Genomic DNA, 16,321 nt, shown 5'->3' with positions numbered 1-16,321 from the left:
GAAGACTGGATTCTTTGAATGTGGCCTACTGCTGTTATTTTGGGTTTATTTTCTGGTGTTCTGAATTCTAACACTGAAATCTGAGAAGCGCTTGGTTGTACAGGTGGGAGTGGGTCCCTGGATTCCAGTGCACTGTTCACTGGGCCAAGGAGAACAAAGGGGAGGACACATCTAAGGAAACAAAAACCGTAGCTCAATCCAGATGCACTGAATGGTTTGAAAACCATTAAGAAAAGCCAAGACGTTTTGTTTTACAGCAAATCTCACCACTATAGATGAGTGAATAGAGTAAAAAGCCAAAAACTCATTTCCCAAATGTTGAGTACGCAAGTTCTTGACTCACGTTCTCAAGATGACTTGTCCTTAGGGTCCACTGCAGATTGATGGGGGCAGAAAGATGTCTCTGCATTTCAAATTGCAATTCACAACCGTGAATGATTCATTACTCTCAAATTGCCACTGGCTTATTTCACAGAAACACAGCACCATCATGATTAAATAGCAATTCTGCGAGATGAAGTTGCCTTCAAATACATGGAAAGATGCACGCCTCTCCTTGAAAAAGGAATATAAACAAGTCTAAACAGAAGATTTCACTGGGCCCTAAAATAATCACCTGGACTTCTACCTTTATCACAGCACAGCTTGTTTCCATGCAGTTTTCCACCCAAATGTTCTTCTGAAATATCAGTGACTAAGGCGCCTGGACGCTCCTGCTGCTGCTGATTAATTCCACAGTAGCTTGCAGGGAAAAGTAAAGTATTCAAACTTTGATACCCCACGTGTTTTATTTAGAAAGGTACTGGGAAGAAAGTCGGGTGGACAAGTACATATTTCCTGGGCACCTCACTAGGTAGTCAGGACGTGACTCCACACAGTAAAGGGTCTCAGTCTTGAGGCACACACAGTTCAGTTGGGAGCACCCACCTGGGAAGCAGAGGTCCAGTTGCAGGGTAAAGCCATTGGTTATCTAGGACTCAGGCATATCTGGGCCTTGCATTGGTGTGGCAGATGACCATGGGACATTTTTATAAAGGAGTTTTCCTCCTGAGAAAAAAACCGTCCCAGAGAAACTGCAAGTCTAGTGCAGAACGCTGGTGCAATAGGCTGGCACAAGAGTGGAAAAAAGACCTGGAGCACAGCACAGCACCTGTGCCTCATTCCACCCTTGGTAAGGACTCAAGCGAGAGGGGGTAGCCATCAGGAGAGCACAAAGTGGCCCAGTGCTGGGCCTCTGGGGTGACACCACATAAATTCAGTTTCCAGTGTTGACAGTTACCATTAATCCTCCACTCCAGTGTTTGTCAGACTGTGGTACAGACCTTGCTACTCAATGTATGGTCCCAAGCAGCAGCATCAGTGTTGCCCAAGAGCTTGCTAGAAATGCAGAGTCTCAGGTCGCACCCCGAACCTCCTAAGTCAACATCTACATTCTCAGGTGGTTCACATACACAGTAAATATGAGAAATATTGGTATAGAATATGATTTTGGGCAATATAAATAAGCATTTCAAAATCTTTCATTTGTTAAAATATTTTTAATGTATATTGGGAAACAACCAGGACAGTTGAATCAGAAGTCCATGGATATTATTTCTGCAGATAATACTAAGGAAGAAAAGTGAATCAATTTAAAGAAAAGTATGAAGGCAAGATGCACACCCTCCCCATTGTACCAAACAAAGTGAAAAAAGAGAATGATAAGGGAGGGAGGGTACAAAAAGATCAAAGCAGGGCTCAAAAATAAGATAAACATCTCCATGGACCAGAATATAGAGCAGTGAGCAGGACTGAAGCCAGGACATGCTGGGTTCCCGACATAAAGCAGGTTAGCAGTGGTCCTGGGGGTGCATCTCCTACAGAGAACGGGAACTAGAAGTGCTCCCATGAAAGAGCAGCTGAGCCACATTCACTAATTAAAGCCAAGGGCTGGAGCAGAATTCCCTGGATCCAGAAATAAACTGCTGACAACCACTGACTGGGGCTATGGCTTTATACCAGTCACTGGCCTAGGGAGGTGAGAGGAGAGAGACTCACCCTCACAAATAGCAAATAAGCCAGACCCCAGATGGTTCAGTAACTGAATATTCCCAGTATCACTGGAAGAAACAGGAGCCCCCAAATGCTTATATAAGACCAGGCCCTGAAGGCTATTATAGAATCACTAGGCAGAGAAAGGTGGAACCCAAAAGAAAAGAAAAAAACAAAACTAAACCAAAAAGCTTCCACTGAAAATGAGCTAACAAATGAAACTTGAAAATATACACAGAAATCAAACGATGAGAAACAGCTAACAAAAGCAATAACTGGAACATTACTTCATTCCGAAATTAATTTTGTTGAACAGTCTGACAAAACTTTAAAGTAAGTATGTTTAGGGCACTCAGAACAATCAATAAGAATAATATCTACTTTCACAAAGACAGAAGCAGTGGCAATACACTTTGAAATAAAAACATGCAGAACTAAAAAAGAACAATGAACAGGAAAAACACCAATTAAAAATCTTATAAGTGAAAAATACACTAATTGTAATTTTTAAAAATATCAACAAAGGGTATGAGCTCTAGACTGGACACAGTTAAAAAGAAAATTAAAGAACTGGAAGCCAGCATGGAAGAATTCACCCAAAAGTAGGCCAGTGATTGAGATTTTAAAATATGAAAAAGCAACTGAGAGACAAGTAGGATAGACTGAGAGGTTCCAAAAGACAAGGGAACTCCAGAAGTACAGAATAAAGAAGTTGGAGGAGAAGCACTGAAAATATTTTAATTTTTAAAATATTCACAAGGTGTAAAATTCAAAAGATATAGAAGTAGAGTCCCTTCCTTAGCCATTCAGTTCTTCTCTCTGGAATCAACCAGTGTCACCAGTTTCTTGTATATATTTACAGAGAGATTCTATATATATATAAACAAGTACATGAATGGTAAAAATCTACATATATTCTTCTGCAATTTGCCTTTATTGATATATAATTTATATACAACAAAATTCATATATTTTAAGTATACAGATCGATGACTTTTGACATATGTACATACCCACGTAACCACCAATACCCCAGAATATTCCCTTGTGACTGTTTCAGTAAATCTCCTTCTCCGTTCCACCACCACATGCTTCAGGCAACCACTGATCTGATTTCTATCACTATAGAATAGTTTTGCTTCTTCACTAAAGGAGAGAATCATACAATTTGTAATCTTTTGTATCTGACTTCCCTCATTCAGTGTGAAGTCTGTGAGATTTGTTCACGATGATGTATCACTGTTCTTGTTCCTTTTTCCTGCTCAGTGGTACCTGGTATATTCAAACCACACTTTCTTTAGTCATCCACCTGTTGATGGACCATGGGGCTGTTTCCAGTTGGGGCGATAATGAATGAAGCTCTTATGAATATTCAAGTACATGTCTTTGTGTGGACATAGATTTTCAACATTTTTGGGTAAATACCTAGGAGTGGGTTTGCAGGGTCAACTGGTAAATGTAAGAACTTACTTAGAAACTGCCAAACTCTTTTCCAAAGACATTGCCTTCCCACCAGAAATGTTTGACAGTTCCAGTTACTTCACATCCTCATCATCACTTAGTATCATCCATCCTTTTAATTTTAGCCATCTTGGTGTTTGTGAAGTGGTGTTGCATTGTGGCTTTAATTTTCATTCCCTATTGATTAACAAAATTGAGTATCTTTTCATGTGTGCTTTGCCATCTGTAATATCTTCTTCGGTAAAATGTTTCTTTAAATCTTTGGCCCATCTTTTAGTTGAGTTTTTTGTTTCATTTTTGGTTGTAAGAGTTCTTTATGTATTCTGGATACAAGTCAAATAATTTGTTCAAACATTTCCACAATGGTGAACATGTAGATTATTTCCTATCCTTTGCTATTACAACAATGAGGCAAAAATAAATAAATAAACTTGTTCATACATCAGTTCACATATATGGGAGTATGATTGTATGGCAAATTCATAGAGGTAAAATTGATAGATTAAAAGGTATTTGCACCTGCAATGTAACAGATATTGCCAAACAGTCTTGCATAAAGACTGCTCTGAGTTACATCCATGCCACTTTTTATATCTGATAATCTGATGCATGAGAATATTGTATCTAAGGTTAGTTTCATTTGCATTTCTAATACTATGAGCAAGTTTAAATACTTTTTCATGGGCCATTTATATTTCCTTTTTTGTGAACTACTTTTTCAGTCTTTATCAAATTTTCTATTAATTTGGTAATCTTTTCCTTATTGATCTGTTAAAGCTCTCACATACCAGTGAAATTAGCTCTCTGCTTATGAAATGAGTTGTAAATAATTTTCAGTTTGTTATTTGCCTTTTAATTTTGCTTTTGGCATTTTTACTGTGTAGAAATTTTATATTTACATGTAATCAAATTAATCATTCTTTCTTTTATGACATCCTTACTCCATGATTTTTTACACAATTTTTAAATGTTACTTTCCATTTACAATTATTACAAAATATTTGCTATATACCCCATGTTGTACAATACATGCTTGAGCCTATCTTACACCCAGTAGTTTGTACCTCCTACTCTCCCACCCTCATATTGCCCCTCCATCCACTGGTAACCACTAGTTTATTCTCGTTTGTTGTATTTTAAAGATTCCACATATAAGTGATATCATACAGTATTTGTCTTTCTCTGTCTGATTTATTTCACTTAGCATAATGCCCTCAATGGTCATCCATGTTGCTGAAATGGCAAAATCTCATTCTTTTTTATGAGTGAGTAGTATTCCACTGTGTGTGTGTGTGTGTGTGTGTGTGTGTGTGTGGTATCTTCCTTATCCATTCATTTGCTGATGAACACTTAGACTGTTTCCTTGCCTTGGCAATTGTAATGATGCTGCTATGAACATTGGGGTGTATGTATCTTTTTGAATTATTGTTCTTGTTTATTTTGGGTATATACCCAGGAGTGGAATTCCTTCCAGATTGGAAAGGAAGAAGTAAAACTGTCACTGTTAGCAGATGACATGATACTATATATAGAAAATCCTAAAAATGACACTGGAAAACTATCAGAGTTCATCAATGAGTTTAGTAAATCTGCAGGATATAAAATTAACATACAGAAATCAGTTGCATTTGTATACACTAACAATGAAGTACCAGAAAGAGAAATTAAGGAAACAATACCATTTACCATCATATCAAAAAGAATAGCCCACCCAGAGTCAGTGGGCCCACCAAGAGTCAGTGGTGATTAGTGGCTCTAAGAAATATACACCCTCGGAGACGGTTCAAGATGGCGAAGTAGAAGGATGTGTGCCCACTCCCTCTTGTAAGAGCACCAGAATTACAGCTAACTGCTGAACAATCATCGACAGAAAGACACTGGAACTCACCAAAAAAGACACACCACATCCAGAGACAAAGGAGAAGCTGCAATGAGATGGCAGGAGGGGTGCAATCGTGATAAAATCAAATCCCATAACCACTGGGTGGGCGACTCACAAAATGGAGAACAGTTATACCACAGAAGTCCACCCACTAAATTCAGATTTCTGAGCCCCACATCAGGCTTCCCAACCTGCCAGTGGTCCAGCAATGGGAGAAGGAATCCCCAGAGAATCAGACTTTGAATGCCAGAGGGATTTGACTGCGGGACCTCCACAGGACTGGGGGAAACAGAGACTCCACTCTTGGAGGGCACACAAAAAGTAGTGTGCACACCAGAATCCAGGGGGTAAGAGTAGTGACCCCATTGGAGACTGAACCAGACCTACCTGCTGGTGTTGGAGGGTTACCTGCAGAGGTGGGGGGCAACTGTGGCTCACCACGGGGACGGGGACAGGGACACTGGCGGCAGGGGTTCTGGGAAGTGCTCATTGGCATGACCCCTCCTGGAGTCCACCACTAGCCCTGCCAAAGAGCCTATAATCTCCAGTGCTGGGTCACCTAAGGCCAAACAACCGACAGGGTGGGAACGCAGCCCACCCATTGCCAGACAAGCAGATTAAAGTTTTACTGAGCTCTGCCCACCAAAGCAACACCCACCCCTACCCACCACCAGTCCCTCCCATCAGGAAGCACCCGTGAGCCTCCTAGATAGCTTCCTCCATAAGAGGGCAGACAGCAGTATCAAGCAGTATCAGCAGTATTTCATTCTGTGGAACTGAAAATCACAGCCACAGAAAGATAGAGAAAATGAAAAGGCAGAGGACTTTGTACCAGATGAAGGGACAAGATAAAACCCCAGAAAAACAACTAAATGAAGTGGAGATAGGCACCCTTCCAGAAGAAGAATTCAGACTAATGATGGTGAAGATGATCCAGGACTTTGAAAAAAGACTAGATGCAAAGATCTAAAAGGTGCAAGAAAAGTTTACCAAAGACCTAGAAGAATTAAAGAACAAACAAACAGAGATATGCAATACAATAACTGAAATGAAAAATACACTAGAAGGAACCAATAGCAGATTAACTGAGGCAGAAGGGTGAATGAGTGACCTGGAAGACAGAATGGTGAAAATCACTGATGCGGAAAAGAATGAGGAAAAAAGAATGAAAAGAAATGAAGACTACCTAAGAGACCTCTGGGACAACATTAAATGCACCAACATTTGCCTTATAGGGGTCCCAGAAGGAGAAGAGAGAGAGAAAGGACCCAAGAAAATACTGGAAGAGATGATAGTCAAAAACTTGCCTAACATGGGAAAGGAAATAGCCACCCAAGTCCAGGAAGTGCAGAGAGTCCCAGGCAGGATAAACCCAAGGAGAAACATGCCAAGACATATAGTAGTCAAACTGACAAAAATTAAAGACAAAGAAAAATTATTAGAAGCAACAAGGGAAAAATGAAAAATAACATACAAAGGAACTCCCATAAGGTTAACAGCTGATTTCTCAGCAGAAACTCTGCAAGCCAAAAGGGAATGGCATGATATATTTAAAGTGATGAAAAGGAAGAACGTACAACCAAGAATACTTTACCCAACAAGGATCTCATTCAGATTCAATGGAGAAATCAAAACCTTTACAGACAAGCAAAAGCTAAGAGAATTCAGCACCACCAAACCAGCCCTACAACAAATGCTAAAGGAACTTCTCTAAGTGGGAAATACAAGAGGAGAAAAGGACCTACAAAAACAACAAAAAAACAATTAAGAAAATGGTAATAGGAACGTACATATCGATAATTACCTTGAATGTAAATGGACTAAATGCACGAACCAAAAGACACAGACTGGCTGAATGGATACAAAAACAAGACCCATATATATGCTGTCTACAAGAGACCCACTTCAGACCTAGGGACACATACAGACTGAAAGTGAGGGGATGGAAAAAGGTATTCCATGCAAATGGAAATCAAAAGAAAGCTAGAGTAGTGATACCCATATCAGATAAAATAGACTTTAAAATAAAAAATGTTGTAAGAGACAAGAAAGGAAACTACATAAAGATCAAGGGATCAATCCAAGAAGAAGAGATAAAAATTGTAAATATATATGCACCCAATATAGGAGCACCTCAATACATAAGGCAAATGCTAACAACTATAAAAGAGGATATCAACAGTAACACAATAATAGCGGGGGACTTTAACACCCCACTGACACCAATGGACAGAGCATCCAGACAGAAAATTAAAAAGGAAACACAAGCTTTAAATGACACAATAAATCAGCTTGATTTAATAGATATCTATAGGACATTACACCCAAAAACAGCAGATTACACATTCTTCTCAAGTGCACATGGAACATTCTCCAGGATAGATCACATTCTGGGTCACAAATCAAGCCTTGGTAAATTCAAGAAAATTGAAATCATATCAACAACACTATGAGATTAGAAATCAATTACAAGAAAACAACTGTAAAAAAACACAAATACATGGAGGCTAAAAAATACACTACTAAATAACCAAGAGATGACTGAAGAAATCAAAGAGAAAATCAAAAAATATCTAGAGACAAATGACAATGAAAACACAATGATCCAAAACCTATGGGATGCAGCAAAAGCAGTTCTAAGAGGGAAGTTTATAGCAATACAATCTTACCTCAAGAAACATGAAAAATCCCAAATAAACAATCTAATCTTACACCTAAAGAAACTAGAAAAGAAAAGCAAACAAAACCCAAAGTTAGTAGAAGGAGAGAAATCATAAAGATCAGAGCAGAAATAAATGAAATAGAAACAAACAAAAACAATAGCAAAAATCAATAAAACTAAAAGCTGGTTCTTTGAGAAGATAAACAAAATTGATAAACCTTCAGCAAGACTCATCAAGAAAAAGAGAGAGAGGACTCAAATCAATAAAATTAGAAATGAAACAGAAGTTACAACAGACACCACAGAAATAAAAAGCACCATAAGAGATTACTACAAGCAACTATACGCCAATAAAATGGACAACCTGGATGAAATGGACAGATTCTCCCAAGACTGAATCAGGAAGAAATAGAAAATATGAACAGAGCAATCACAAGCACAGAAATTGAGGCAGTGATTAAAAATCTCCCAACAAACAAAAGTCCAGGACCAGATGGATTCACAGGTGAATTCTATCAAACATTTAGGGAAGAGCTAACACCCATTCTTCTCAAACTCTTCCAAAAAATTTCAGAGGAAGGAACACTCCCAAACTCATTCTATGAGGCCACCATCACCCTGATACCAAAACCAGACAAAGATACTACAAAAAAAGAAAACTACAGACCAATATCATGGATGAATTTAGATGCAAAAATCCTCAACAAAATACTAGCCAACAGAATCCAACAACACATTCAAAGGATCATACACCACGATCAAATGGGGTTTATCCCTGGAATGCAAGGATTCTTCAATATATGCAAATCAATCAATGTGATACACCATATTAACAAACTGAAGGATAAAAACCACACGATAATCTCAATAGATGCAGAAAAAGCTTTTGACAAAATTCAACACACATTTAAGATAAAAACTCTCCAGAAGGTGGGCAGAGAGGGAACCTACCTCAACATAATAAAGGCCATATATGACAAACCCACAGCAAACATCATTCTCAATGGTGAAAAACTGGAAGCATTCCCTCTAAGATCAGGAACAAGACAAGGATGTCCACTCTTGCCACTACTATTCAACATAGTTTTGGAAGTCCTTGCCACAGCAATCAGAGAAGACAAAGAAATCAAAGGAATCCAAACTGGAAAAGAAGAAGTAAAACTGTCACTGTTCGCAGATGACATGATACCATACACAAAAAATCCTAAAGATGCCACCAGAAAACTACTTGAGCTAATCAATGAATTTGGTTAAGTCGCAGGATACAAAATTGACATACAGAAATCTCTTGCATTTCTATACACCAATAATGAAAGATCAGAAAGAGAAATTAAGGAAACAATTTCATTCACCATTGCAACAAAAGAATAAAATACCTAGGAATAAACCTAACTAAGGAGGTAAAAGACCTGTACTCAGAACAGTATAAGACATTGATGAAAGAAATCAAAGATGATACAAACAGATGGAGAGATATACCATGTTCTTGGATTGGAAGAATCAACATTGTGAAAATGACTATACTACCCAAAGCAATCTACAGATTCAATGCAATCCCGATCAAATTACCAATGGAATTTTTTACAGAACTAGAACAAAAAATCCTAAAATTTGTATGGAGACACCAAAGACCCCAAATAGCCAAAGCAGTCTTGAGAGAAAAAAATGGAGCTGGAGGAATCAGACTCCCTGACTTCAGACTACACTACAAAGCTACAGTAATCAAGACAATATGGTACTGGCACAAAAAAAGAAATATAGATCAATGGAAGGATGGAAAGCCCAGAGATAAACTATGGTCAACTAATCTATAACAAAGGAGGCAAGGATATACAATTAGAAAAGACAGCCTCTTCAATAAGTAGTGCTGGGAAAACTGGACAGCTACATGTAAAAGAATGAAATTAGAACACTCCCTAACACCATACACAAAAATAAACTCAAAATGGATTAAAGACCTAAATGTAAAGCCAGACACTATAAAACTCCTAGAGGAAAACATAGGAAGAACACTCTTTGACACAAATCACAGCAAGATCTTTTTTGACCCAGCTCCTAGAGCAATGGAAATAAAAACAAAAATAAATAAGTGGGACCTAATGAAACTTCAAAGCTTCTGCACAGCAAAGGAAACTATGAGCAAGATGAAAGACAACCCTCAGAATGGGAGAAAATATTTGCAAACAAGTCAACAGGCAAAGGATTAATCTCCAAAATATATAAACAGTGCATGCAGCTCAATATCAAAAAAACAAACAACCCAATCAAAAAATGGGCTGAAAAACTAAATAGACATTTCTCCAAAGAAGACATACAGATGGCTAACAAACACATGAAAAGATGCTCAACATCACCAATTATTAGAAAAATGCAAAGCAAAACGACAATGAGATATCACCTCACACCAGTTAGAATGGGCATCATCAGAAAATCTACAAACAGTAAATGCTGGAGAGGGTGTGGAGAAAAGGGAATCCTCTTGCACTGTTGGTGGGAATGTAAATTGATACAGCCACTATGGGAAATAGTATGGAGGTTCCTGGAAAAACTAAAAATAGAGTTACCATATGACCCAGCTATCCCACTACTGGACATATACCCAGAGAACACCATAATGCAAAAAGACACATTCACCCCAGTGTTCACTGCAGCACTATTTACAATAGCCAGGACATGGAAGCAACCTTAATGTCCATCAACAGATGAATGGATAAAGAAGATGTGGTACATATATACAAGGGAATATTACTCAGCCATAAAAGGGAATGAAATTGGGACATTTGTAGAGACATGGATGGACCTAGAGACTGTCATACAGAGTGAAGTGGGTCAGAAATAGAAAAAAAAGTCATATATTAACACATGTGTGTGGAATATAGAAAAATGGTAGAAATCAACTGGTTTGCATGGCAGAAATAGAGACACAGATGTAGAGAACAAGCATATGGACACCAAATGGGGAAAGCAGGGAGGATTGGGGTGGGATGAATTGGGAGATTGGGATTGCCATATATACATGACTAAGAAAAAAAATATCAATTTTTACATTTTAAATATATGCAGTTTATTGTATGTCAATTGTATCAATAAAAATTCTTAAAAAAAAGGCCAATGAAGGTATAAAAATAAATTAATATATATATATATATATATGCAGTTTACTGTATGTCAATTGTATCTCAATAAAAGTTCTTAAAGAAGTGGAGGAAAAAAAAAAAGAATAAATACCTAAGGATAAACCTACTTAAAGAGGCAAAAGACCTGTACTCCAAAAACTATAAGACACTGATGAAAGAAACTGAAGATGACACAGATGGAAAGATATGCTGTGTTCTTGGATTGGAAGAATCAATATTGTTAAGACAACTGTACTACCCAAGGCAATCTACAGACTCAATGCAAACCCTATCAAAATACCAATTGCATTTTTCACAGAAATAAAACAAATAATTTTAAAATTTATATGAAAACACAAAAGACCCTGAATAGCCAAAACAATCTTGAGAAAGAACAGAGTTGCAAGAATCACACTCCCTGACTTCAGACTATACTAGAAAGCTACAGTAATCAAAACAGTATGATACTGGCACAAAAACAGATACATACATCAATGGAACAGGATAGAAAGCCCAGAAATAAAGGCACACACTTACAGTAAATTAATGTGCAACAAAGGAGGCAAGAATATACAAAGGAGAAAAGACAGCTCTTTCTTGTCAATGCTGAATGACTGGCATCTCTCAGGACACGTGGCACAAGCATCACAAGACTGGGGGCAAGAGAAAGCCCTACCACAAGAAGCAGAAGTATGAGCTGGGACACTCCACCAGCACCAAGATTGACCCCTGCTGCACACACACAGTTCGTGTGCAGGGAGGCAACAAGAATTACTGGGCCTTGAGGCTGGATGTGGGGAACTTCTCCTGGGGCACAGAGTGTTGTACGCACAAGACAAGGAGAATTGATGCTGTCTACAAATGCATCCAACAATGAACTGGTCCATACCAAGACCTGATGAAGAACTGCATTGTGCTCATTGACAGCACACCGTACCAACAGTGGTGCGAGTCCCACTATGCCCTGCCTCTGGGCCACAAGAAGGGAGACAAGCTGACGAGTGAGGAGGAAGAGATTTTAAATAAAAAATGATCAAAGAAAATTCAGAAGAAATATGATCAAAGGAAAAAGAATGCCAAAATCAGCAGTCTTCTAGAGGAGCAGTTCCAGCAGGACAAGCTTCTTGCATGCATCACTTCAAAACCAGGCCAGTATGGCCAAGCAGATGGCTATGTGCTAGAGGGAAGGGAGCTGGAGTTCTATCTGAGGAAAATCAAGGCCCGGAAAGGCAAATAAATCCTCTTCCCTCCTATCTTAGCTATGTAATAAATATGTTTGTGGTTCTAAAAAAAAAGAAAAAGAAAAAGAAAAAAGTCTCTTCAGTAAGTGGTACTGGGAAAACTGTACAGCTACATGTAAAAGAATGAATTAAAGACCTAAATTAAAGACCTAAATGAAAGACAAGGTACTATCAAACTATCAAACTCCTAAAAGAAAACATAGGCAGAATCCTCTTTGACATAAATTGCAGCAATATTTTTTTGGATGTGTCTCCTGAAATAAAGGAAACAAAAGCAAAAATAAACAAATGGGACCTAATTAAACTTAAAAGTTTTTGCAGAGCAAAGAAAACCATCGTCAAAACAAAAAAACAACCTACTAAATGGGAGAAAATATTTGCAAAGGATATGACTGATAAGGGATAAATACCCAACATATATTGATACTTATGGATTTTTAAATTCTGTCCATTAATCTATTTATTAATGCAAATGTACCCCTTTCTTTAATTATTATAGATTTACAAGAATTTTAATTTTATAAGAATTTTAATATCTCATAGAGCTAGTCAATATCCTTTATTACTCTTCTTTGCCAGAATTTGATTGGCTATATTTGCTTGTTAATTCAATATGAACTCTAGAATCAGCTTATCTCATTCTACAAAAAAAAAAAAAAAAATTCTACTGGCAATTCTACTATTTTAGTGGGATCATGTTAAATGAATAGATTAACATAAGAAAGATTAAATCATTATGATGATGAGTCCTTGTATCCGAGAACACGCTATGCTTCTGAATTTGTTCAAGTCTTCTTTTAAATTCTTGAATATAGTTTCCTTCTTATAGATCCTGCACATGTCTTAAGTTTATTTTTGTCCTTTTTAGTTGCTTTTGTAAATGGTGTCTTCTCTTCCTTTATATATTCCAGTTATTCATAAAAGCATACATTCTTAACTTTTGTATACTAAACTGAAATAACTCATTAAATTCTCTTATTGTTTGATAGTTTTTCATTAGATTCTTCTGAGTTTTCCAGTATACAATCATATTATCTACCAATAATGGGTGCTCCAATAATAATAATAATAAATAATACATATGCATATAACAATGTTTTACCTCCTTCTTCCTAAATTTTACCCCTAAAATTCTTTCTCTTTTCCAATTGTGTTACCTATTATCTTAGGAACTGAGTTAAATAACAATGGTGATTATACACTGTACAATTTCATTTATATAACATTCTTGAAATGACAAAATTATAGAAATGGAAAACAGATAAGTTATCAGGGGCTAGGGAAAGAGGTGGGAAAAAGGAAGGTAGGTGTGGCTGTAAAAACGTCACATGATCCTGACGGTACTAGAAATGGTCTGTATCTGAACTGCATCATTGTCAATATCCTGGCTGTGATATTATACTATAGGTTTGCCATTGGGAAAAGGTACATGGAAATTCTGTATTGTTTCTTACAAGTGAATGCAAATCTATAATTATCTCAAAATAAGAAATTTTTTTTAAAAAAAGAGCTCTAATCCAGTTTTTTTAAATGATAATGACAGGTATCCTTATTTTTCCCTGACTTTAATAAGGATATTTCCATTGTTCCCATATTAATCATGATGCCAACTGAGATATATAAAAGTAAGATTCAATTAATCCAAATATATCAGCAATCACAAGTACAAACGGATTAAATTCATATGCATAGATAGGTGTATTATAAAAGTAGCCATCTATTCCTTTCCAGTGAGTTTTTTAAAAATCTGCAGAGACAATAGCTGAATACAAATATAATACTTATACAAATGAGAGAGAGGGCAAATGTGGCAAAATATTAATAATTGATGAATTTCAGTAAAGAACATGTGAGAGTTCATTGTATTATTCTTATTCTCATTACTTGCAACTTTTATGTTCACATTTTTTGAAAAGAAAATATGAAAATTTTTAAAAGGTAAAACTAGAACTCCAGATAATAGCAACGTGGGGCTCATGTTCAACGGGTAGTTAATTTGCTATGATGTTTGATACTGAATAATTTGACACGTCTTAAAATTTTATAGTTAATTATATACATTTAAAATTTAAGGGTGGGACTTTCCTGGTGTCCAGTGGCTAAGACTCCATGCCGCCAATGCAGGGGGCCTGGATTTGATCCCTGGTTAGGGAATTAGATCTCATATGCCACAACTAAGAGTTCACATGCCACAACTAAGGATCCCACATGCCACAACTAAGACCTGGCAAATAAATAAATAAATAAATATATTTTAAAAATAAAATATATACTAAAAAATTAAAATTAAAAAAATAAAATTTAAGGGCAACCATGAAGAGTAAAAAAACAAACAAGCTTTGGCAAGAAAACAAACAATAAAAGTATAAAAAAATAAAAAAGCCCAATTTAAAAGAATTGGAATTTGTCTAATACACCACTAATCACAATCAATATAAGGAAAAGTGAATTAAACACACCTGTTTAAAGACAGACTATCAGATTGGATTTAAAAACACAATACAGACCTATACTGAATATGTCACTTTCATAGGCTACACATAAACTAAAACTGTATCCAAAAAATATAAAAATAAAGGACTCTAAAATAGCATTTCATATAAAACGTATCCCAGAAAAAGCTGGTACGGCAGAACTAACAGCAGACAAAACAGAATTTAAGGCAAAGACGATTTCTAGAAATAAAATTGACATAATATATACACATGGTCGAATGTTCTTCTTGGAAGAACATATCATCTTCCATTTCCAACAGCAAAGTGTGAATAGTATTTCCAACAAGCATTTCAATGTAGGGCAGTATCAATATATTGTTTATACTTGCAAACTCGATAAGCAAGAAGAGAAGGGAATCTTTTTGTGGTTTAATTTCAAAGCTCACATTCTCTTAAACACAGCACCAACCACACAACAGCTATTTTGCAATTAATAGCGGGCTCTCTGCCTAGGGAGGCAGTAAGTGACATTCCTTTCAGAGTCCAAGTGGACTCTCAGCCTCAAGGACAGCATCCTGGGTGAGGGAGGACCTGCCCCCCAGGACTGAATATGCAGGAAGTCCAGCTCCACCTGCATCATCTGACTGGCAACCCCAACCCTGTGGTCTACATCTGCTCTGAATTAATTAACAGCAGCTTATTTCATGTCTATACAGTATGGGATTTACTTTCTATACAATCACCAGCAAAGCATTTCAGTGCCCTGAGGCAGCAAACAATAATAGTTCTTCTATGACCAAGTGTGAAGGACCAATTCCCTTCAATTTCACACAAAGCTTTCATTAAAAACACTTGACTAGAATTAGGTGCAGTTAGCAATTTCCAGAGAAATTTAGGTGGTATCATTGTCCCCATTTTTCTGACAATCAAACTGAACGCCAGAAAGGTTAAATGACTTGCCAATGCCAAAAACCAAGGAGAGGACCCATGCCTCAAACCTAGACTAATGAGCTTACAGAGGTAAACTCCTATTTTTCATATCATCATCAGCATGGTTATGATAACAGAAAATAATAATTCTCATTAACTAGCCTGGATCATTTAGGATACTCTGTGTAATAAAGTCTCTAGAAAAAAAGCATTCATTATGATTAATATAAGCAGAAATCTCAGATTCTATATTTCTAGTCACATGATAGAAAAATTCTTATGTGTAGTTACAGCAACCAGCACTTCAGCCAAGAGAAGGCAGTTAATCATTCCAAATAATGCTGGATCCAGGTGATATTACTCCCTGACAGACTGGGGCTTCTTGTGCACTTGCTTTTGCTGATACAGCTGCTCTCACTTGATGCTTTGAAAGGTTTTTTGATTTACAATTTGAAGTTAAAATTACCCAAGAGTTTTAAAAGCAGTATGAAAGCCATATGCATCTTACTGTCACCATCTCAAAATTCTGCCTTTCTTTTTTGCCTACATTTTTGCCTGAGTGG

General features: G+C 36.9%; 1 protein-coding gene and 1 pseudogene across 1 annotated transcript in view; one reads left to right on the top strand and one right to left on the bottom strand.

Moving 5' to 3' along the window:
* Positions 1-16,321, bottom strand: part of METTL24 (methyltransferase like 24) — a 112,665-nt gene that overhangs the window by 44,489 nt on the left and 51,855 nt on the right. The window lies entirely within an intron of this gene.
* On the top strand, positions 11,763-12,405 carry LOC130855119 (40S ribosomal protein S8-like; annotated as a pseudogene).

Source organism: Hippopotamus amphibius, chromosome 6 (assembly GCF_030028045.1).
Source record: "Hippopotamus amphibius kiboko isolate mHipAmp2 chromosome 6, mHipAmp2.hap2, whole genome shotgun sequence".
NCBI lineage: Eukaryota > Metazoa > Chordata > Mammalia > Artiodactyla > Hippopotamidae > Hippopotamus > Hippopotamus amphibius.
This window is presented reverse-complemented; position numbering and strand designations above follow the sequence as displayed.